Source organism: Uranotaenia lowii, chromosome 2 (assembly GCF_029784155.1).
Source record: "Uranotaenia lowii strain MFRU-FL chromosome 2, ASM2978415v1, whole genome shotgun sequence".
NCBI classification, from domain to species: domain Eukaryota; kingdom Metazoa; phylum Arthropoda; class Insecta; order Diptera; family Culicidae; genus Uranotaenia; species Uranotaenia lowii.
The window spans coordinates 299743069-299765787 of record NC_073692.1 but is presented as its reverse complement, the minus strand read 5'-3'; the positions used below and the strand labels follow the sequence as shown (position 1 = coordinate 299765787).

Below are 22719 nucleotides of genomic sequence, written 5' to 3'. Positions count from 1 at the left end.
GTAAATGAAATATAAAGAAAAAACTCAAAAAGGCTTCATGCATATTGTTTGGACTTCATGTCAAATGGTCCGGTCAACTGAACATTTTAAACATTTGGTTGCGAAAATTGAAGATTAATTGATAAAGGAATCGAAAAAAGAACTCATAAACATGTCCGCACGAATATTTTCAGCAGAAAATTTTGATTTTTTTGATTAAACGCTGGAAGGTCGCTTGAAATGGTATTGAATATGTTTCCATGATTACTCATTTGATGACCTACCATTAAAAGTTTACAGAACTCAAAAAGTCAATTTTTTAATGCATACGTTAGAACCTTATCTTGTTTTATTCAGAAACAAACTTTCTGATTCCACTGTAAGTGGTCGTGTCTAGAGATGTACCGAATAGTGGTATTCGGCGAACGGCCGAATACCGAATATTGACTTTTTCAACTATGCGGCCAAACGAATATTCGGTCGAATATTCTGTTGAGTTTTTAATCGAAATTAAAAAGCGACAATTTCATTATTCATCTACTTCTTCCATCCTAATACTCCTTATGTTTTTGAATCGATTATTTTCAACCAGATGTATAAAACATCAGATCTTTTTAAGGTTTAGGTTTCTTTGATTTTTAAAATTTCACCAATAGTTAGATGGACATTAGATGAATTGTCTCTTTTAGGACGTTTATCTCCGAAGAGATCGGGTTCTTGTGAAATCTGGGACAAAACTTTTCAAAACAGGTGCCAAGCTATTTGAAATTACTTATTTTATATTGGATAAGATGAATGCCGAATTTTAGTAGATGTCTTCAAAATATGTAGTTGCCAAAAAACGATGATCTTCAACTTTAAGAATACCATATTTTCTACCAAACGAATCCACACAGCCGGGTCAGGACTTTTTTTTTACTATTTGTAAAAAAGAGCATATCTCAACAGATTCTAGGCATTATTCTCAAACATACAAGAGGAAAAAGAAAGCAAATTACTTAAAATTTAATGTTTTCATCGACTCACAGCAGTAGTGTTGAAATCGTACCTTAGGGTTAAAGAAAAATCAATGTTTACATTTGAATTTACGCTAACAAATCGTTTTTGAACTCAAAATCTAAGAAAAATGAAAGAGAAATTTGGGTATTTATTTGATTTAGCAAATAAACCCGGGTAAAATTCGGAAAATTTAAAATAAAAGCAGGCTATCCCGGTCAGATTTGACATTTCTCGAATTCTTTACTGGATTTATTGATAAGCCTGGATATATGAAAAAAATCTGGAATAAATGGTTATCAAAGTACCTATAAAGCTATCTACAGTGAAATATACACGGATACACCCAAAATCTTTTACTGAAACCATAAGTTTTTGATGATTTTGTAGCATTTTCAACCTTACTGTTTGATATTTTATAAATTATCCAACATCAGTTGAAAAATTTTACAAGTCTGTTAGTGTATAAAATTTGAATAATAAGTATTCGGCCGAATAGGCCGAATTCTATTCGGTGAGCCGAATATTCGGCTTAACGGTTTTTGGCGGTATTCTACCGACCGAATATTTGGTACATCTCTACGTGTCCATTACAGAACTTAATTTTCTAAGCTTACCTCACTCGAAATCAGAGAAATAAACAAACTAATAAACAAATGCACTGGCTTCCAGAAAGTAGGCTGTACACAACCTGTATTATTGTAAATTGTCTGTAGTGACTTTTGCCTTGGTAACCACACTCAGAAAAATACTCTTAAGTATGCCATAAAATTCTTTAATAAACTATGCTGCCCCTACTCGCATAACAGTCCCATATGAATTTTCGTCATTTTTTATCTAACCTGACAGTTCGTCATTTTGAACATAGGGCTTCAATATAAAACAATAAAAAAAGAGATTTTTTTCTCGAAATTTCGAGAAAAATATCAACTCCTGGCTGTCCCATATGAAATGTACCCGCATAACAGTCCCATATGTGAAATACCACAGATTTAGTTACTTTTCAATGTTTCTTTCGGCGAAATAGTCTTTGATTTAATGCTTTGAACCATTTAATAAAGATTCAATTCACTTGATGTCGAATTATGCACACTAGTTTTCGAAGGCAGACCATTAAGAAAGATGGACTATCTTCCTCAGCGAAAAACTATCAGATGCCATCAAAACCGTAAAAAGATTGCACTTACATTAAGGAATTCACGATATTTTTCCAAACATGTGTTTGATTTCTCTGATAACTGCGGCGTTTAGAAGTTCAAAAATGATCAATTTTAAGTCTTAGGAAGTAGCTTGGTGAGCAAAACATATTCTGTATGGGACTATTATGCGAGTAGATTTGAAAAAGGTCTCAAAAATGCTCGCATAACAGTCCCATAACGAATGAAAATGGTGCTCAAGACCTTATCAATGTCCCAATTTCGAAAATGTCAGGTCTTACGATTTATTATGACAACCTAGAACACCTTCCATCAAACGATTTTGTTTATACTGAACGTTGTGGTCAGAATTCAAAAATATATTCCAAAACAGAAAAAGCTGATTTTCTCGCTTGCTTGTTTTGGCATATGGGACTGTTATGAAAGTAGGGGCAGTATGGCAATTAGAAAAATCATCGAAATTTATAAGACTGTCTTATGACGCGAATGTATTCTGAGATGAACACCTACTTCAATGAGAGGTTCTATCACGAAGAAAAAAGACCACCGTTGTTCTAATTATTTCAGTCGGTTGTACCAATCATCAAAGCGTAATTGTTTTTTCAGCATCCAACTATAAAAATTATAGACTCAACTACAAACTGATGATTGACTTTACGCAATCAACTATGAATATAACAGAATCAACTGTAATGATATAATTGATTCAATTGATAATATGATAGATTCAACCACAATTGTATGATTGATTTAAAACATTCAACTATAAAATAACTACACATTACTGGTTGACGTCTCACATTTAACTATAAATACGATAGATTCAATTGTAGTGGTATAATTGAGTAAACTGTAAATATGATAAATTCAACTACAGTTGTATGATTGATTTTAGTTATTCAACTATGAATATAATAGATTCAACTATACATTTTTGGTTGACCTCTAACATTCAACTATAAATATGATAGATTCAACTGTTGTGGTGTAATTGATTCAACCGTAAATATGATAGATTCAACTACAAATGTATGATTGATTCTAGGTATTGAACTATAAATATAGTTAATTAAACTATATTTTTCATTATTGATTGTGTAATACTTGAATACTATGGTGTTCATCCGTGTTCATCAACAAAAATAAAATAAAAAAATCGTAAGTATGAGACCAGTACGTGTTCCCTGCAGCAATCGTAGTGCTGTTTTTAGGGCTCAGCCGGCAGTTCCTGACGCCGGTATTTAGCAAAGCGCAAGCGCTTCCCGGCGATGGGGAAACATTTTCCTCTTCCAGTTCCTGGCAGCGGTCTTGTAGTAGGCCGACAGTTCCTGGAATTGGGAAAGGTACACCTACTCTGGCTGCCCGCGAAAACAACGTGGATCTCGACGTTCCTTTACTTGATCTTGGCAGGATCTCACAGGAAACTAGCATTGGTAGGTCAGCGTATGATAGATTGATGTCATGATATTGAGTGAATTTCCCTCCACAAGGTCAATCTTCGCCGGGTGCAGAAGCACGAACTTCTGAGGACGTCTTCCGGGACCAATTAGTTAAGACACACATTACAACAATTACAACAGCAGAGGAACCAGGACTTGGATATCGGGATTTCCGGACAGCTTTTCTAGCATCGTGGCGGCTAAAACGAACTAGATGCAAAATGCTGAAATAATAAATAAAAAGCAAATTAAACGTAGCCATAAAATTATGGCTTAAAAACATCTTCAGGAAGAATTTCAAATGAAAGTAATGAAAATTATAGATGGATAGATTAGATTATGAAGCATGAAAGTAGTTGAAAATGAGCCAAGCGCGTGATTTGAGAAAAATTCTTCTTCTTTTTTTTTCTTCATCTTTCATGTTTCCTAATCTAATGTATTCGTTTATAATTATCATAACTTTCATTCGAAATTCTTCCTGTTAGAATGTATACTTCACCGAAATGCCATTAATCATTAAATTAAAAAACATAAACCATCGGTGATAATCTGTTTACACAAAATCAATTGTAAAAAACTAACGTTCTGATTCCACTGAAAACGGTCTTGACCTTACAGAAATGCACTTTTTCAGCTTACCTCACTTGGAATTTCTCTATGAGCTTTCATTGCGTCGCACACAGAGGAAAACGATGTAAAAGGGCAATCAAAATTGTTTACGTTGAAACGGAGCTTTTAGACCCATAGTATCTTCAGGAAATTTAACCTACATTCAAAGCACTTTAAAATGAGCTTTCGAAAAAAATGATTCAATCACCTAGCAGTGAGATTGAAAAATTATTTTTTTTGTAATTTTCATTTTAGAGCAATTATGTCTTTGGGAAGTTTTTAGATTGTAAAACATTTAGCAATTTTTTTGAAGACGTCAACATAGTAGAAGCTAACTCAAAAAAGTTAGGAGGGTTCAAAATTACGAAAAAAAACATTTTTTCTATCTCACTGCTAGGTGATAGAATCATTTTTATCAAAAGCTCATTTTAAAGTGCTTTGAATGTAGGTAAAATGTCCCGAAGACATTATGGGTCTAAAACGCTCCGTTTTGGCGTAAGCAATTTTGATCACGTTTTTACATCTTTTTCACTCTATTGTGTTGTGAGCCTACTTGGTTGAATGATTCAACTGAATCAAAGTAATCGAAAGATTCCTTTTAATTCAACCATGATATCTTTTTCTTCTGTGTGCGTGTGTGTGTGTGTGCTTTTTCTTCTCAATTTGTATTTCACATGTTGAATATGTTGTCCAGACTACGAAAATTGTAAATGGAAAAAAGTTGCGACTAGTTTATGTCAGTTTTTATATTTTTTGTGATAAATCAGTTTGTTTACATTTTGCTACCTACGACGTAATGAAAGCTCACGCGAGAAATGTACTGGCTTCCTTTAAGTAGGCTGCACATTAGAAATGTTTCGATAGTTTTAATAAATTATTGATAAGAATAACCTTGTAAGTTCATTCTTTTCGTAAAAACATTTCAAGATTTAACTTTTTGGACTTTTTCAATTAAAACTGAAAAATTTCGCAAACTACGCAACGAAATAGCAGGTCTAGAGTTTTTGAAAAGTTCTATCGAGGGGATGAAAAGTTACACGAGGATCAAAATTTTAGGCACATGTTAGTGTTGGGTTCACTTTTTCTAGTTTTTTATTAGAATACTAAATTTCGATAAAATTGAATGGATATGGATTTTCACCGAATTGACATTTTTATATTAAACCGCTACAAGCTAAACGATGCATTCAGCTTTAAGGAATGTTGGGAAATTCCTTGTCGGATTTGCAATTTGCAATGTAGGTAATCAACTGCGCCGAGATGTTCGAAAAAAGTGAAACCACCTGAATCGCTCTTCTATGCCAACAACATACCGCCAAGAAGTTTTTAGAGATCCCATCGTCAAGATTATGATTCCTGCTGGGGCTGGCTGGCTGATGGCGAAAAACCTCGTGACCCACAGAGTCAGGCTACAAAAAAACTGATACAATGCGCACTGGGCTGCCAAATGATTCGACCCGACTCAGCTGACTGGTTGTTTAACAAACGCCCCAGCATCAACAGCAGCCCCATCTGAATGCGCGCACAGGAAAGGACAGAATGAAAAACATACATATCATTTTACATTTTAATTAATTCATTATTGTGAGTAATGAGAGCAATCTTTCGACTGGTTGCAAACTCTTGCAATTTTATGCTGTGCTCGGTGTGGTGTGCATGTGTAATTTTTTTCCTTTTCTTTTACCGATCCTTCTGAGACTTTCGGTGGCAAACCTCCAGATCTCATGACTTCATCAGGCAGCCAAGTGGCGAAGTGGCCAAGTGCCCAGATAGCCACGGCTACAGGGAACCATCTCGGCAGTCCCATGGCAAATGAAGATTTGTACTTTCCGATATGCTGTCGGTTGCACGTCGTCGCCACCATCTTTTGCCTCGAAAGTCCCAGGTTTCGTCGGCCGGCGGATAAAAAATCAAGCGCGCCGTTCTGTCTCTTGTCGGTAGGAGCATTTTACAAAGACGCCCCGGAGGTGCCCGAGCGTAGATTACCTGGCGATCTGTAACACCTGCTCCAACTGTGCCGATTCTCGAAGCGCGGCATGAGGCGAAACCACCTCTGGACTCAATGATCATTTGAATCCCATCGTGCAAACATACCGATATACTGTACATAGTTAGGTAGGTGTCTACCGATTCACGGAACGGACACCGGGAGATTTGCTTCTTGCTTTGCCTCAATCCACAACTAAAGACGACGAAGACGCCCGGGGCTGATAAACGGTTCGAGAAAAATGAGTAGCAGCATCTTTCCGGTAAAGCTGTAAAGGGGATGTAATTTATTTGCATTTTCAAACGGCATACTTTACATCACCGACGCTGATAAGACTAATGATGGTGATACCTAGTACAAATTGATTAGCATCACACCGATTTTTATCTGTGGGCTAACTAACAACGTCTCACGGTGTACGGATGGGTTCCGTTTTTGGTGAAGTAGAAAGGGATTTTTTGGATTAATTTTTACAGGCATTTTTACACAACCAGTATATACTGGTACAGGAAAATTAGAACGATTTTTTTACAGGCCTAACACTCAATAATATTGAATCGAGAATTAACAAGCACAGAACACCTAAATAACTTAACCTTATATTTTCCGTTCTTGGTATGAAATGTGCAAAACAGTAGGGCGTGTCAACTGAATCTCATAAAAAAGCTCATAAAAATGATAGATGATAGAGTTATTCCATTATTTAGAAGATATAAACATCAAATATGTTTATTATGTAACTTTGTATTAGGTTTACACTGGACATGCATGCTGCTTTTAGGTCCTTCTACCTGTAGTGTCCATTTTTATCGACCTTCGCACACAGAGAACATTGTTTTGTTTATATTTTTGCTGAAAGTAAAAGGTCTTCAGTCCTCAAAATCTGATTCTCTTAATTGATTAAATAAATTATGGTTTATAGAATAAACAATTACATTAAACCTCGATACATGGCTTGAAGAGAGCCTGCGTACGCTCGGAGTATCCGAGCGACGAGTGTTAAGAACCAACTTTGGCGGCTGGCAGAAGAACGGAGTGTGAAGGCGAAGGATGAACATGGGAAATTATAAACAATCCTTTGTGAATCAGTATGATAAATGTTTGGCAAAAATTTATATTACACTCGAAGATGCATTTATTACTGACTGTAAAACGTCTGAAAACAGCATTTTTACTGAATTTACTGTGACAAGCGAGTACGTGATTGTACGCCCTCAGAACAATTTTAAATTTTAGAGACGTGGATTTTGTGAGCTTTGGTAACACAATTTATATCTGTAACACATCAAAAAATTTGTAAACATGATTTAAAATCCATTAACGATTTTGAAATTTGAAATTCCAAACTTATATAACTTCCTCAATTTGAACTTCGGAAGAAACTTGAAAATAACAAAGGGGATAAGATGCCGAAGTAGCACATTTCTAGATTGGACTTTTATTTTTTTTTTATCCTTCCCCCACCCCATACATCTTTTTAGGATGCGGAGGAACTTTTTATCCTTCGGATAATTAAATCAATATTTTTTCTATCTGTTACTGGGCCAGATTGCATCCTTTCGAAATTCTACATTATACAAATTTGCCAAATTTGACGTTGTTTAACATCAGAAAGGACAAACTTCAATTCACAAATTATATACATCGTTTAAATTTACAACATTGTAAATGGTTTTAAAGAAATTGTTATGAAAACTTTGAAAAATCGATTTATTTCATCTGTCCACGCGTTGCATTTGGCGCAATCAACAACCATGTGGAGACAAAATAACGAAACGGAAAACACGACCATCAAGTGTGCAATGCGTTTTCCAATTTGGTTCACGAACCAGAATCGCGAGGTTCGCGGGGTTTTCTGCCACGGCTCGCTCACGATTTTCTGGCGATCGGATTCCCCTTGAAAAAAATCCCCTACAATCACGTGTTTGCTGAATCGCGAACCTACTGTGGTCAGAACTTTTGTGAACTACGCGCGGTTTTGTTTCTTGGCTGCTCCGATTTGAATACGATTTTTTTAGTCCTTGGCGACGAGTGTTAAGAACCATCTTTGGCGGCTTGCAGAAGAACGGAGTGTGGAGGCGAAGGATGAATCACGAGCTCGCGCGACTCTTCGGCGAACTCAGTATCCAGAAGGTGGTGAAATCTGGCCGGATACGCTGGGCAAAACATGTTGCGAGAATGTCAGACGTGTCCTTCAACATCGGTGTTCGCTACGAATCTGGTAGGAACGAGACGAACAGGGGCGCAACGAGCGAGGTGGTTAGACCAAGTAGAGCGTGATCTGGCGAATGTAAGATGTCCGAGAAATTGGAGAACGGTTGCCATGGACGAGTGAATTTTAGGAATTATGTTAGGCAAATTATGTCGTGAGACGGAATTCTACGAAAACGATAGAATAGAAATAGATAAGGAAACCATTTTTGACCAAACCTTTATCGTTCGTAGCGTTTATCTATATATAGAAAACTAAAGGTGGCCTGCGTGTATTTTTGTGCTTGAACGTTCCAAGACGGTCATGCTATCTACCAAAGCTGCGGCAACACACACGACTCGTGTGACACGAGCTTGGAACAGCTTTTATGGTGATGAGGAAGATGACGAATAACGTGATCGGGTGGTGGCCTTTCGACCCACGAATGTTCCGGTTGAGGATCAAGGGCCGGTTCTTCAACATCAGCATCATCAACGTGCACAGTCCCCACCAGAAGTACCGGTGCCGACAAAAACGAAGTCTACGCGCAGCTGGAAGGTGAATACGACTGCTGCCCGAAACATGATATCAAGATCGTCATCGGGGATTTTTGTTTATTGATTTGTCTTTGGTGAATGGACCTTATAGACTTTGTATCTTAAGATTAAGGAACACTACTTATAGCTATTTTAAAACTCCGTTTACACATATTAAAATCAAACAGATGGTATACAGAATTGAAACGTTCACAACATTTATCCAACGGGTGATTTCGGCCATATCCAGTACGGTGATAGGGGATCCAGAGAAACTGGCGTTGACGGGTCGAGACGTACATGTTGACACGTTGGAGAATATATGATGAATCAATTCGGCAGGTTAGGGTATCGAAAATTAAAGTTTGCTGCAACTCGGCTCGACGCTTTTCGAGTGTCGCTAAATTCATCAGGCTGCATCTTTGTTCGTACGGTGGTAGTCGATGTGGATCATTCCAAGGAAGCAGTCGTAAAGCGTATCTAACGAAACTTCGCTGAACTCGTTCGAGGCGGTAAGGTTGGGTGTTCTGAGAAGGAGCCCAAACCTGCACAGCGTACTCCATGATGCTACGCACTGAAGAGCAGTAGATGGCTTTAAGGGCATAGATATCGTCGAAATCAGAAGTGTTTCGGCGCAAAAATCCAAGAGCTGCGAAACCTTTTGCAGCAGTAAGCGCAATGTGTTCAGAAAATGTGAGTCGGCTATCCACTTTAACACCTAAATCAACAATAGACTTCACGTTCTCCAAGCTCACTCCAGAAAGTTGATAGTTGTAATGAACAATATTACGTGAACGTGAGAAATTAACCACTTTACATTTTTTTGCGTTCGCCGCCATTCCATTTGAGTGGCACCAGTCCTCTAGTTTGGCGATGTCAGTTTGTAGAGCGAAGCAATCAAATTCGCCAAGCACTTTCCTATAGAGTTTCAGATCGTCGGCATACATAAGCGTGTCAGATTGAAGCGTTTCGAGCAAATTTCCTCGAGCGTGATTTTTTTATTTTTGTGTACGCCTGACGGTTAGCAAGGTACGACGCATTCCACTCAAGCGACCAGGATGGGAAGCCAAATCTATCCATCTTTGCGATCAGTATTTTGTGTTGTATTTTAACATTCAGGTCGGCCAGAAGGAGGAACGCAATATCAGACCGGCTACGTTTTGATAGACAGTCTGCACTTCTCGGACATCATCGACGACAGATCCTGTAGAATTGTCAACATCAAGTCTGACTATCGGGTAATGTAGCACGACTAAAGCAACCTGAGGTCGCAGCGGACTACGCGCAATCGCTCGAAGCAGCGCTGCTGGCAGAGGGTAAGCTTGACGAAGCCCCTCTCGAGGACTTTTGGGATACCATCAAGGCAGTCATCATCAACGTTGCGGAAAACATCATCGGGCATGTGGAACGAACACGACGGAACGAGGAGTGTAGGAGGGGGATGGACGTGAAGAGAAGCATCCATCGAAATGTGGAAAATCACTGACAGTAAAAGAAGCAGCGAGTCCAAATTTTCCAGAAGAAAAATCGCCGCCTGGAGGAGAAGGAGCTCGAGGAGCTGGAGTAGCTACATCGTTCCCAGGAAACACGAAAGTTCTATCAGAATGCTCATGGCCAAATGGACGGAGGCATCCTGGTGGTCAATCGTGAGGTGATCAAAAGGTGCAAGCAGCACTTCGATGAACACCTGAACGGCGCACATGCAAAAGACCAAGACGGTGGGGGAAGGTACATCGCCGGCGTGCCTACACCGATTGATGGTCCAGATCTGGGAGACAGAACAGCTACCGGAGGAGTTGAAGGAGGGGGTAATATGCACCATCTACAAAAAAAAGCGAAAAATTGGACAGTGAGAACTACCGAGCAATCACTGTCCTAAATGCCGCCTACAAAGTGGTGTCCGGAATTCTACTCCGTCGCCTAACGCGATACACAAGCAAACAGATTCGTGAGAAGTCATCAGACCGGCTTCATGGAGGGACGGTCTACGACGGACCAGATCTTCACATCACTGCAAATCCTCCAAAAATGCCGAGTCTCTACGCATCTATTTATCGACTTCAAAGCCGCATACGACTCGATCAACCGTGACGAGCTATGGAAAATCATGGACGAGAACGGGAAGCTGACCAGACTGATCAAGGCAACGATGGGTGGAACGCAGTGCTGTTTGCGGATTTCGGGTGAATTGTCGAGTTCATTCGTATCGCGCAGGGGGCTTCGACAAGGCGATGGTCCATCCTGCATGATGTTCAACGTGGCGCTAAAAGGTGTTATTCGACGAGCGGTCGTCGAAATGCACAGTAAACTCGCATGCAGAGTAATCTCGACGACCTCACCGAATGCTCCAAGGCAGCAGGTCTCAAAATCAATGTCGGAAAGACCAAGTCGATGGAAATCAACACAGAAAATCGTTCCAATTTCGTGGTAGCTGGACAACAGGTTGAGACAGTGGAGTGCTTCCAGTATCTTGGTAGCCAGATTACGCCTGATGGTGGTACCAAGAAGGACATCGAAACCCGGATCAGAAAGGCCGATTTGCGTTTGCGAGTCTCCGAAACATGAGATGAAAACGAGATTTGCATAGAGGCGCTTGACTGGAATCCAGATGGGCATCGAAGAAAAGGCAGGCCCAAAAGCTCGTGGCAGCGAAGTCTAGCCGCTGAAATCCGCACAGTTGACGAGAACCTTGGCTGGCAGCAAGTGAAGACGCTGGCTCCGGATCGCCAGCAGTGGAGATCTTTTATCTCAGCCCTATGCGTCGGTCAATCGGCGCTGGACCCTTAGGTAGGTAGGTAGGTCGTCGAAATGCGGTGTACGATTTTCAACATATCCAGTCAACTCATCTGCTTTGCCGACGACATTGACATAGTCAGCAGATCATCTGCGGCGGTAGAGGAAATCTACCGCAAACTGAAACGCGAAGCAGGAAGGATTGAGTTGATGATTTATACGTCTAAGACCGATCGAGCCCGCCAGTAATAACACGGTCACGAACGACGGCGACGATCTGGAGATAGTCGAAGACTTTGTCTATCTTGGCTCACTGGTGACGGCAGACAATGACACAAGCCGTGAGATCCAACGGTAAATTATCAGCGGAAGTCGTGCCCAGCGGTGTGTAGACTCGCTTCGGAAAGAATCATTCGGCTGTTTTTTTCCGAGTTTAACTTGTTGTGTGCAGATTGATTTTATCTTCGTTCCAATCATGACGCGATTGCACACAAAACGAAGAGAACATTTCCGAATTGATGTTTTCCATGCCTCGCAGGAATAAAATCATACCAACGAAACAACAGAACGAAGCTTACCGTACACGAATGCTCACGAGCGATCGTTGCCCGACGGACCGAGTTAACATTCCTCGCACCCGTCTCTCGCTCGTTTCCTGTTCCCTTGTATCTATCAATTTAAGCCACGCCCCCATGCGTTGTCCGATTGATGTGTTCGGCTGCCGAACGAAAACGATTTTTTTTAATTCGCAGAACTGTTCGTTTGCTTCGCTGATGTTTCCCCCCGATTGCTGTTTACTCCTGCCGAGTTTACCCGAAGCTTACTTCCTGATGCTTTCCGAGTTGAACTTTAGATAGCATCATTGCAGATTGAGTTTAACAAAATAAAATCGTTCTGCAAAGAAGGGCAAAGTGCGAGTATGTAGACTCGCGATTTTAACATCTCTGGTCGTGCCTACTTTGGACTCCACAAGCAACTGTGGTCGAGAAGACTTAATTTTCGACTCAATTTTCCTCTTTTTTTTGTAACGTGCCGCTATTAAGCTTACCCCCATTCTGATACCTTATAACTGAACTTGTACACGACGCTCATTAGACGAGTTGTCCTCTACGGGCACGAGATGTGGATATTGCTCGACGAGAACCTGCGCACACTCGGAGTATTCGAGCGACGAGTGTTAAGAACGGCGAATCCAGTATCCAGAAGGTGGTGAAGTCTGGCCGGATACGCTGGGCAGCACATGTTTCGAGAATGCCGGACGACCAGGGTTGCCAACATATATTTTCAAAAATCAGGGAACTGGTGAAATAAAAATCAGGCAAAATCAGGCTACATAAGTAACGGAAATTCATCTAAAAGTGATGACCTTTTTTTTTTGGTCATCACTCTACATTTTTACTGTGTTGTGGGCCTACTTGGTTGCATAATTCTACTGAATCAAAGCCGAAAGATTCCTTTTCATTCCCTTTTTAAGATATGAATTAATGGGAATCTTTCGATTGGTTTCATTCAGCCACATTTTCGCTTTTTAACTTCAGCAATTTAGTTCCATACTACCCATTTTTCATCACATTCGCTAAAATCAGGCAAAATCAGGCATTTTTTTTAAAAATCAGGGAAATTCAATGGCTTTTCAGGTTGTCAGGCAGAGCCTCGAAAAATCAGGCAATCCCTGAAAAATCAGGCATATTGGCATCTCTGCGGACGACTGTCCTGCAAAACAGGGGTTCGCTACGAATCCGGTAGGAACGAGACGAGCAAGGATGCAACGGACGAGGTGGTTAGACCAAGTAGAGCGTGATCTAGCGAATGTAAGATGTCTGAGAAATTGGAAAACGGTTGCCATGGGCGAGTGAATTTTAGGAATTATGTTCGTCAAGTTATGTCGTAAGACGGAATATTATAAAAATAAAAAAAAATAAAGGAATAAATAAATTGAGAATAAAAAATGAGTAAGAAATCAAGTTTTGATCCTATGCAAGGGCCTCTCTCGAAATTTATTTTTTTCTTTGGTGTTGATTGTGAGCTTTCAGGCATCGCACAATAACGACACCAGCAGCGTGCCTTCGATCGCTTCGATCGTTTTTATTGAAAAGTTATATTTTATTTAAAATTTTGTAACCGCGCCATACCGACGGATATGGTATGTCGCGAATTAGATAAAAATCGATTAGAATTTCCTCCTGACAGTTATGAAAAACATTTAATCTGAGGATAAAAACCAATCAGATATTACGAGGTTGAAGGAAGGAGGAAAGTTTGAGAAGGTATTAAAATTAGGTTAGAAAATCCTCGTGCCATTATGCTAAGTTAACTAAGTTAACTTTATATAGATACTGCACTTCAAATGAAACGCCAGGAATTGGATATTCCTTTAATTTATACGTGATAGAGCGAGACGTTTATGTAGGTAGTCATCATTTAACATCCATTAAACTTATTTACAATAAAAAATTATTTTAGCTTTGAGCTACACAGTACTGCTGCAAGAATCTCGCCAAACTATCCGAAAATGGGTTAGTTTCAGTTTAATATAGCTAGAAGGCATCTTTCCACTAAATCATAGTTCTATAATTATAAGAAACTAAGGAGTGTATTCAAAAAAAATGCTGCACTTTGTTTTGTAAACAACTTTTAAATACATGCATGGACATTGATAAAATTTTCAGCGAAGCTGTCTTCCTTCTCTGTTTTCGAGTTTTTGCACTTTTCGAGATCCAATCAAAACAGAATATCAATTTTGTAGGACCTAAGGAAGTGTTATTCAGGTGAAAAGGTCAAATTTGGAGGCAGCCTTCTTTGTATATTTAGCCATTCATTGTGTCAATAGTTATGTAATACCTACTGATTTGCTGCTTTCCCAGATCGTCAGCCACCTCAAGTGCTAGACATCAATTTTTTTTATTTTTCTCCTTGTTTATCTCCGGAACATCCAGATGAGACTAGTCAACGAAAAGTTTTTGGCCGGAAACCTGCCAGGTACCCGCTAAAGAGTTCTTTTTGCTGTCCATAACGATTTTTTTTTTCAAAATTTCTCCCCGCAAGCGGTTCCAATATTTTGCGCAGGATTTGACCACCGTATTTTGTTTATTATAACAGCCAGTAGCTTTTTCACCTTGCACAAATGAAGTCAGGCCTGTTTATGAATCAGCTAGACAAGCCAGTAAAAAAAAATGTCTTTATCACTTCCCCATTCGAAATTTTTGGTTTGCGGTTGATAAAATCTCTAACATTCCCCATCCTAACACCTTCATGGAATCATTCATCTTCACTTCATGAATAGTGAGATTTGGAATGAATAAGCTCACCATTAGATCCTCTAGGACTCCATGAACGATTCACCTTATGAATTTTGGTCGCATAGTTGATTCCCAACTGGTTTTGGGTCTCCCACAAGAAATTTTCTGAATTTTTCGCGAATCTGCCAAAAAAATTAGTGAATGATCCTCTGTATTGGACAATATCTCAAAATCACTTGACAGAACATCACAAAAATTTGTACATGTGAACAATACACTAGTAGGTAGCTTCAATGAAAATTTCATCAATTTCCATTCATGCATGCAGAAGTTATTCATAAATCAAAGTGTTGCATTTTTTCCGAATACACTGCTTAATAAAGTATCGTATAGGTATAGGCTTATTTTCAAAAAAAATTTTTATAAGCAAATGGTGTTATTCATCATTGCCTGTTATTTCGAATATAAATTTTTAAAATTTATTATTTTTTATCAACTGATTTAAAATTATGATATTTTTAATTTGTGTTCAAATTCATTGGTTTATATGTAGATGCAATAAATTAAATTCAAAGCAATGCATGTTTTTAAAGAAACATACGTTGTTCCTAGTGTTTATTGACAATGTATTCCTTCTTCCTTAATCACAGGCTGAGTCGATAAATACCGAAAAGTCTCTTAAACTTAGATAAAACCCTAGGTCAGGCAAATAGAAATTTTGTTGCAGCATTTTTTACTTTCCGACAGAAAAATTTGCACTTTTGAAAAGATTTGTAATCGTTTACGATTAAAATTCGTACCGGAATCAAACAATATCAACAAAGCTGTTGTTTCATAGATGAGGCATGCTCAATTTGGTGAAACTTGTAAACTTATCCAATGCAAAACTCTCTCAACGACTTAAAACAAGTTTTAAGAACGGTCATTCTAATGAAACAAAATTTGATGCCTGCTCACTGGTCGGTAATTTAATCAGATCAATTTGACATTTGAGCGCTTTTTTTGTTTTTTTTTCTTCTGTTTTCCACCCCTGGATATAAAACCTATAGTTTTCTCTTTGTTTTATACTCCTTTCAGAAGTTTGTTGTAACATAAATCATCTCTACTGTAATATATGAGTTCAAAAAAAAACTTAATTAATTTATATTTTCATCTTTTTCAGGTAATTCAAAACATCAGAACAAAACAAGTAGGTAAGTCGTTAAATAAGCTTCACCGAACTACCATATCGTGCATTCGTGCCTAAGTACTTATTTTTAGATTGACAAAAATATCAGCTTTATCAACAAAAAACTATCACATACTTCAACTGCCTCTGTCCACGAGATTATTGATAGCGTAAAATGTTACTTGTTATACAAATTTTAACCTAGTTATAACAAGCATCGGTGGTTCAGTGGTAGAATGCTCGCCTGCCACGCGGGCGGCCCGGGTTCGATTCCCGGCCGATGCAATGTGAAAGTTTTTTGATAAATTTATTACATCTGTAGAAGGTATTGTTATTATTTATTATGTTCTACGCGTTCGCCCTACTGAATCCATATTATTTTTTGGAGTTCATAAGTTCTAGTTCGGTGTCAAAATTTTCAGCTTCTCCTTCAATACAATATGCGAAATTCTTCTATTTTAATTGCTTTCGCGATTTTGACCATCCATCACGACTTTTCACAGCTGGCACGTTACTTTTATTGACAGTCTTCTTTTTCTCAACTCGGGATCGTTCTTACACAACATTTTGACAGATCGTCACGCGCCCTCCGGATAGATCTAACACTAATGTACACAGTTGAAAGAGCGCTTTTTTCATTTCGGTACCTTTCCTAAGTACGTTCGTAATAATCGTCGCGAAGGGTAAGCCCGGTGATCGGTTGGGATAATGTGAGGAAAACTCGATTTCGACATACCAACTTCACGCTCACCTCACCGGCGCGGCCGTTTCTATAGGTTTGCTCAAATCGACGACGAACGACGTCCTCGCTCGATATTAAGGCAGATGAGGGGCCAAAAGTAAATGTTTGCTCTAGAGCGATCAATCAGGCTGACATCGTGCTGCTATAGAGTTGAGGGCCCCCCGTTTTGGTTATTTTTTTGTAATAATTCCCCCTTGGACCCAAACTAAGGAGGGCTCTTATAGTCCTTTCGGCTATATGCTACACCTTTCTGTTGTATTCAACCATTCATTGCATTGCATTGCTACTGCTCGTTCGTGCTGTGTAACATGTAGCATCAGTTACAGTTTTAAACACGATCTTAATGTGCCCCGTGATCATGCGCATTTGAAGCGCCCAGCTCAGCAAAGTTGGTGGGCAAATCTGGTAGGCCAGAACCTCCGGGCAATGGGAACGGCCTGAAGCGTTTTCGTTCAAGTGTGTTGAGCGTGGCTTCAGGAAATTAAAGCCAAACTAAAGGCGAACGACGCGACGTAGCGCGGATCGTGTTTGTACATTATTACTGTTCATTCTCGATTTCATAGTTTTCCCATCGTTCTCATCTTTCAGAAAGGCGCAGTGTGCATGACCTAGGTTGGACTTTTATTTTTGGCCTGGGAAAACATACCTCTATACATGCATATGTGCCGTTTAGCACTTTGGGTGGTGGGTTCATCCCGAATGGGTGAGATTCTAACAAAGCTTTCTGATTTTATTTCATGTATCTGACTATTTGAAAGTTATATTTTAAGTAGGTACATCCCTCCATGATTGTACAAAAAAACAAGCGAGAAAATCTTCTTCAGGGTTGATAGCAAACAGGGAACATCGGAAAAAATTTTAAAATTATTTCTTAATTTAAGAGTAGTTATGTCAGTCTCGATATAGATTTACTTAATAAACACTTATCTTCGTAAACAAACGAAGTTTGAATCGCTTTTTTAACTAATTGCGGAGCAATAAGTGATATCTTATTCACGGTGTGTTTCTAGAAAATGTTTAAAAGAAAAAAAACAGTAACTCTATTTTTTTCAGAAATTGAAAATTTAGGCTTTTCTGAGTCATTTCCAGGCAAAATTAAAATATTTGGTCGGTTACTCCCCATACGATTTGTTTTTTTTTTGAAGATTAATAGTCTATATTTATAAATTTCCAATCTGAAAAACTATTCCAGTGCAATGGAATTGCAATCCTTATCCTTAAAACTTATTTTTTTTATTTTTTATTCAAGTTTTTGTCATTCTGAAACATAAAAATATTTCATCGCCTATTAATATTAGTGATTTCGACTAAAAAGCTTATTTTATATGAACATTTTATTTGAAATTTATTATTTGGAATATCCTTGTTATAATGGGTGATATCCAAATGAAACCTAAATTTACATTCATATGTGTATATCTTGTAAAACTATTTCTGATTCAATGAAATTTTAAGATAAATGAATAAGAATAGTCCAACATCCTTTGATAGGTTTCCAAAGAAATATTAAAAAAAAAAATTTTTTTCAACCTTGTTTTTTGAATAAATTCCAAAATACTTGTATGCATAGAAATACGCATTTTAGAAAAAATATATGTTTGATACCACTCGTTTTAGTATTTTTCAATTTCTGTTACCTAAGATTAAAATTTAAACAAATCTTAGCAGACCAGTTTTCAATAGAATTTAAAATCCAAAATTTAGTTAAAAGCAAAAGTAATTGCATTGAAATCCGTACATCTTTGGCTTCAAAAAATCAATTTCAAATTACTTTTCCTCATATTGAAGGTGAATAAATTTTATATCAATCATCTGAACTTCATTTTTGCGTAAGACTTAATACACTGTTGATAATTTTGAATAAATGGATTAAAAATGAAAAAAAAAAATTTCAGGAGAAGTTTCAATTTCATCGACAGTCTTAGACCAGATTTTTGCACTTTATTTTTTTTTAGGTTTTATGGATTTCTATGATTAATTCAAAATTATGATTTCTAGAGGTTTTTACCACAACTGGTATAAAATTGAAGAAATTAAGATTTTTTTTCCTGTTACATTAATGCTTCATTACTGTTTTTTTCAATAATAGAAAAGGACTACAGTGGTCAGTAGAAAAACTAAAATAAGTATGGGAAGAACAAAACATGATGAATCTAACGCGTTTCAGGTAAGTTCGCTGTCGATCATTTTCAATTCACTTTTGCCAACAATACTGTTGATTTTTGTAAATTTAAGATTGACAAATAGATAGAAATGCATTTTTTTGGGTAATTTCAAATTTATCACAGTTTTAGATTAGATTCATCCATTTAAAAAAAAATCCTAAAAACTTCAAAATTCAATTTAAAATAAAGAATACAAGACATTATTGTAATAGTATAGTGGGTTGAGAACTGTAAGAGCTAGGATTATTTAACCTTAAAAGAAATGCTTGCTCTTTGAATGAAATGTGAGAATCACAGAGTACAGGAGAGTTACTAAAATCGGCACTCAAAATAGAAAGAAAATGACATATAAAACACTCCAGCTTGATAATAATCATTTTATGAAAAGAAAATAACATGCAAAATTTGAGCAAGATTAATCAGTGATTAAACTGCTGAACTGTTTTGCATTGAGTCTGAAGTGCGAATGAGATTTTGGACATTTGACTCAGGAAAAGTAATAAACTGAATTCTTAGCACAAATTGTTTTTAACAAATCATTTACTTTTGAATATTGATTTTTTTTTCTATTTTTTAAAAGCTTAAATTAAGACAAACGTTTCTACTCCAGAGCGCAACACGATAAGCGTTATCACAAAAAAGTTATAGCAGTTTCTTGTATTAACTGATTTTCTTAATTCTTTTTAAATGAAATACTCTCCAGTGTTTCCACAATCAGAATATATAAAGATAATGGATTCAAAAAGATTCAAATTATTCCAGATAATTTTTAAAATTTCAGATAATTTCACTCTCTCAGACTGCTGACAGGATTTGCTTGCTGTTTATAAATTTCAGGATTAAAAGATATTTTTATGCAATTTCCTTCGTTTTAATAGCTCTGTAACTAGTTTGAAATAATTTTTAAAATTTTTCAAAGTTTTCGATATGATTGTTGAGTTTAATTTAAAAATATTGAAAGTTAGAACTGAGGGAATAAGCACCTCTGAAATTAAAAAAACACTAGAAATATATGTATATATATTTGATAAAGATTTCAAATTGAAAATTTTGAAAAAAAAATTTGTATGGGGGGTCACCGACCAAATATTTTAATTTCTGGTGGAAATGCACCGGGAAAAGCTCTACTTTCTGCCCATGCAAAAATTAGCTTTACTGTATTTTTTTTCTTTAAGTCCTTCTACGAAACACACCGTGTATTATTTTCGCTCTCCGAAAGTGTGCTACACTTACAAGCATAAGGGGATTTTTTTTTATTTATCTGACGGGTTTGCGACGGGGTCTTCAGATCTTCCCCAAAATTGAAAATTGGGTTCATTCTCACGACTTGAAAACTCGTGTATTTTTTCAGGTTTCTAACATTTTATTTTACGAGTTAGATTTGTTTAGATATTTTTGTAAATAAAATAAAACCATATTTTAAAGCTTCATAACTCTGTTATTTTCCATACGAAATCATAAAATATACCACCAAAACGCATTGAAATTTTACCAGCTTTTAAAATAAAATATTTAAAAAAAATTGGTTAATGACATTTGACATGAAAATTGGTAAATAATTTTCAAATGATGTCTAAAAATACCGTTTGCATCACTGAATATTCTGCAATTGATACTATTTTATAGCCTAATTTACGATGGAACTTTCATCTGAAGACACTAAAGTGGACCAATAACTCCTTTAAGAGTCATGAAAGGAATAATGTCAATAAATCTCTTTTTTTTTGCATCAAAAACACACAATGGAACTCAATTTTCAATTTTGGGGAAGATCTGGAGACCTCCGGCGCAAATTGTAAGATAACAAAAAAAAAATCCTTATACATAACTAAAATTTTATAATGAAACTATTATCGACAAAATTAAACACAAAACGTCTGTGTGGAAGTCTATTGCATTATTGTATAACATGAAGCTGTTTAGTGTGAGAGTGTTAGTTATGTCCCATCACTCTCCCGATCACTGCTTGACTGTCTGAGGGTTTGCCTCTCCTAGAGCGTCATTCAGTTATTAACACAACGTGAGTTGAGACGTGTGTTGCTAGTTGGGTGATTCCTTGTGAAGGACCACTTTGCACAAAAGTTATCACGCAAATCGTTATGGACGGCTGGTGTCTTCACTTACCCCGCTTTATGGGGTAAGTGTGGACGGTAGATTTTCCCTTTGATTTCTCAGGAAATTTTCAAAAAATTTGTGTTTTCCTTGTTTTATAGTCATGTGATGATTTCAAGTGCTTGTGTGCAAAGTTGCAATACTTGAATGGAACTTGAGTGTTTGAGTGCAAAGTTGCAATACTTGAATGTAAAGCTACAAAGCTTGAACGATCCCAACTATTAGTTCAAAAAAAATAGTCCGCGTTTCTCGATACTTTGGTTGTACCTATTTACATCTAGTTATTACTTCTTGATGAGACGTTTAAGAGAATATTTTCAATTAAAGAGCTACTGATGCTAAAGGCCAAGATCGAGTGGTTCGGAAAGTTTGATGCCGAATATAGACTAACCCATAATGTACTTCATGGATGTCCCGCCACCAAAGTTTATTGTCAAAAGTAGTTTTTTTTAGTGTAGCTGATATTTCAAGGAAGATTTACATTCATTTTTTAGATTTGGACTAGCCTTAGAGGATCGCTCGATTCGAGCGATGCCCGTGTCAGAGTACAAAGGAACTTTAACTTCTGGAAGAGATATAGACTATAGACTAACTGGATGCATGGTAGCCCACATGTACAGATTTATCTAAAAAAGTAAAGATATTTGTTAACGTTATCGGTACAGAATATGTAAGAAAAGATTACAAACTTTTTAAATTTGGAACAGATCTTTGGCATTTGGTGTAATATGCAGCGCTGCGCCTTTTCCTATATATACTCTTGATTCTGATTGAATTACTTATATTTCATTACAGTAATCGATGTTAGGTTCTATTAAAAGTGGTATAGTATCAGAGGTAGAGAGGAAATTGTTTGAATTTCAAACAATGGAGTTGTAAAAATAATTGAATCTAAGGGATAATAATACTAGGTTTTTCTTATATCGCCGCCACAGGTTTTTGTCGAAAAACAAAGAACAGATAAAAAAGATTTTGTCGATTGTAGGTACTAATTTGCATATAGTAACGTTGACTGGGAGTTATAAGCGTGGCTACCAGTTCACCTAAATTGCAGGTAGTTAAAATGTGATACTTATTTTGACATAAAAAACGGAAAGTCACAAATTAATTTTGAAAGCATGACGTTAGTAAATGTTATTCTGTGGATTATAAATTTCGGCGAAACCATTGTTTTCCTTCTTTTCCTGGGAGATAATTTTCAAATGATGTCTAAAAATACCGTTTGCATCACTGAATATTCTGCAATTGATACTATTTTATAGCCTAATTTACGATGGAACTTTCATCTGAAGACACTAAAGTGGACCAATAACTCCTTTAAGAGTCATGAAAGGAATAATGTCAATAAATCTCTTTTTTTTTGCATCAAAAACACACAATGGAACTCAATTTTCAATTTTGGGGAAGATCTGGAGACCTCCGGCGCAAATTGTAAGATAACAAAAAAAAATCCTTATACATAACTAAAATTTTATAATGAAACTATTATCGACAAAATTAAACACAAAACGTCTAGCGTCGATAATCGAAAGTACAATGGACTAAACTTTTTCTCTTACTTAAAGATATAAACTTTACTAGGTTCTCTTCTATAGATGGTCAGCAGCATACAAATGTTAACATCTAGAAATGCAACTACTAAATGGGTATTTGATAAAAATCCACT

The 22719-nt window shown here is 37.0% G+C and overlaps 1 protein-coding gene and 1 non-coding gene across 3 annotated transcripts in view; both read left to right on the top strand.

Moving 5' to 3' along the window:
- The window catches only part of LOC129750057 (Krueppel-like factor 3), a 582531-nt gene that overhangs the window by 514007 nt on the left and 45805 nt on the right, over positions 1 to 22719 (top strand). The window lies entirely within an intron of this gene.
- Positions 16249 to 16319, top strand: Trnag-gcc (transfer RNA glycine (anticodon GCC)). Its single transcript has one exon. It is a non-coding gene; the product is annotated as a tRNA-Gly (tRNA).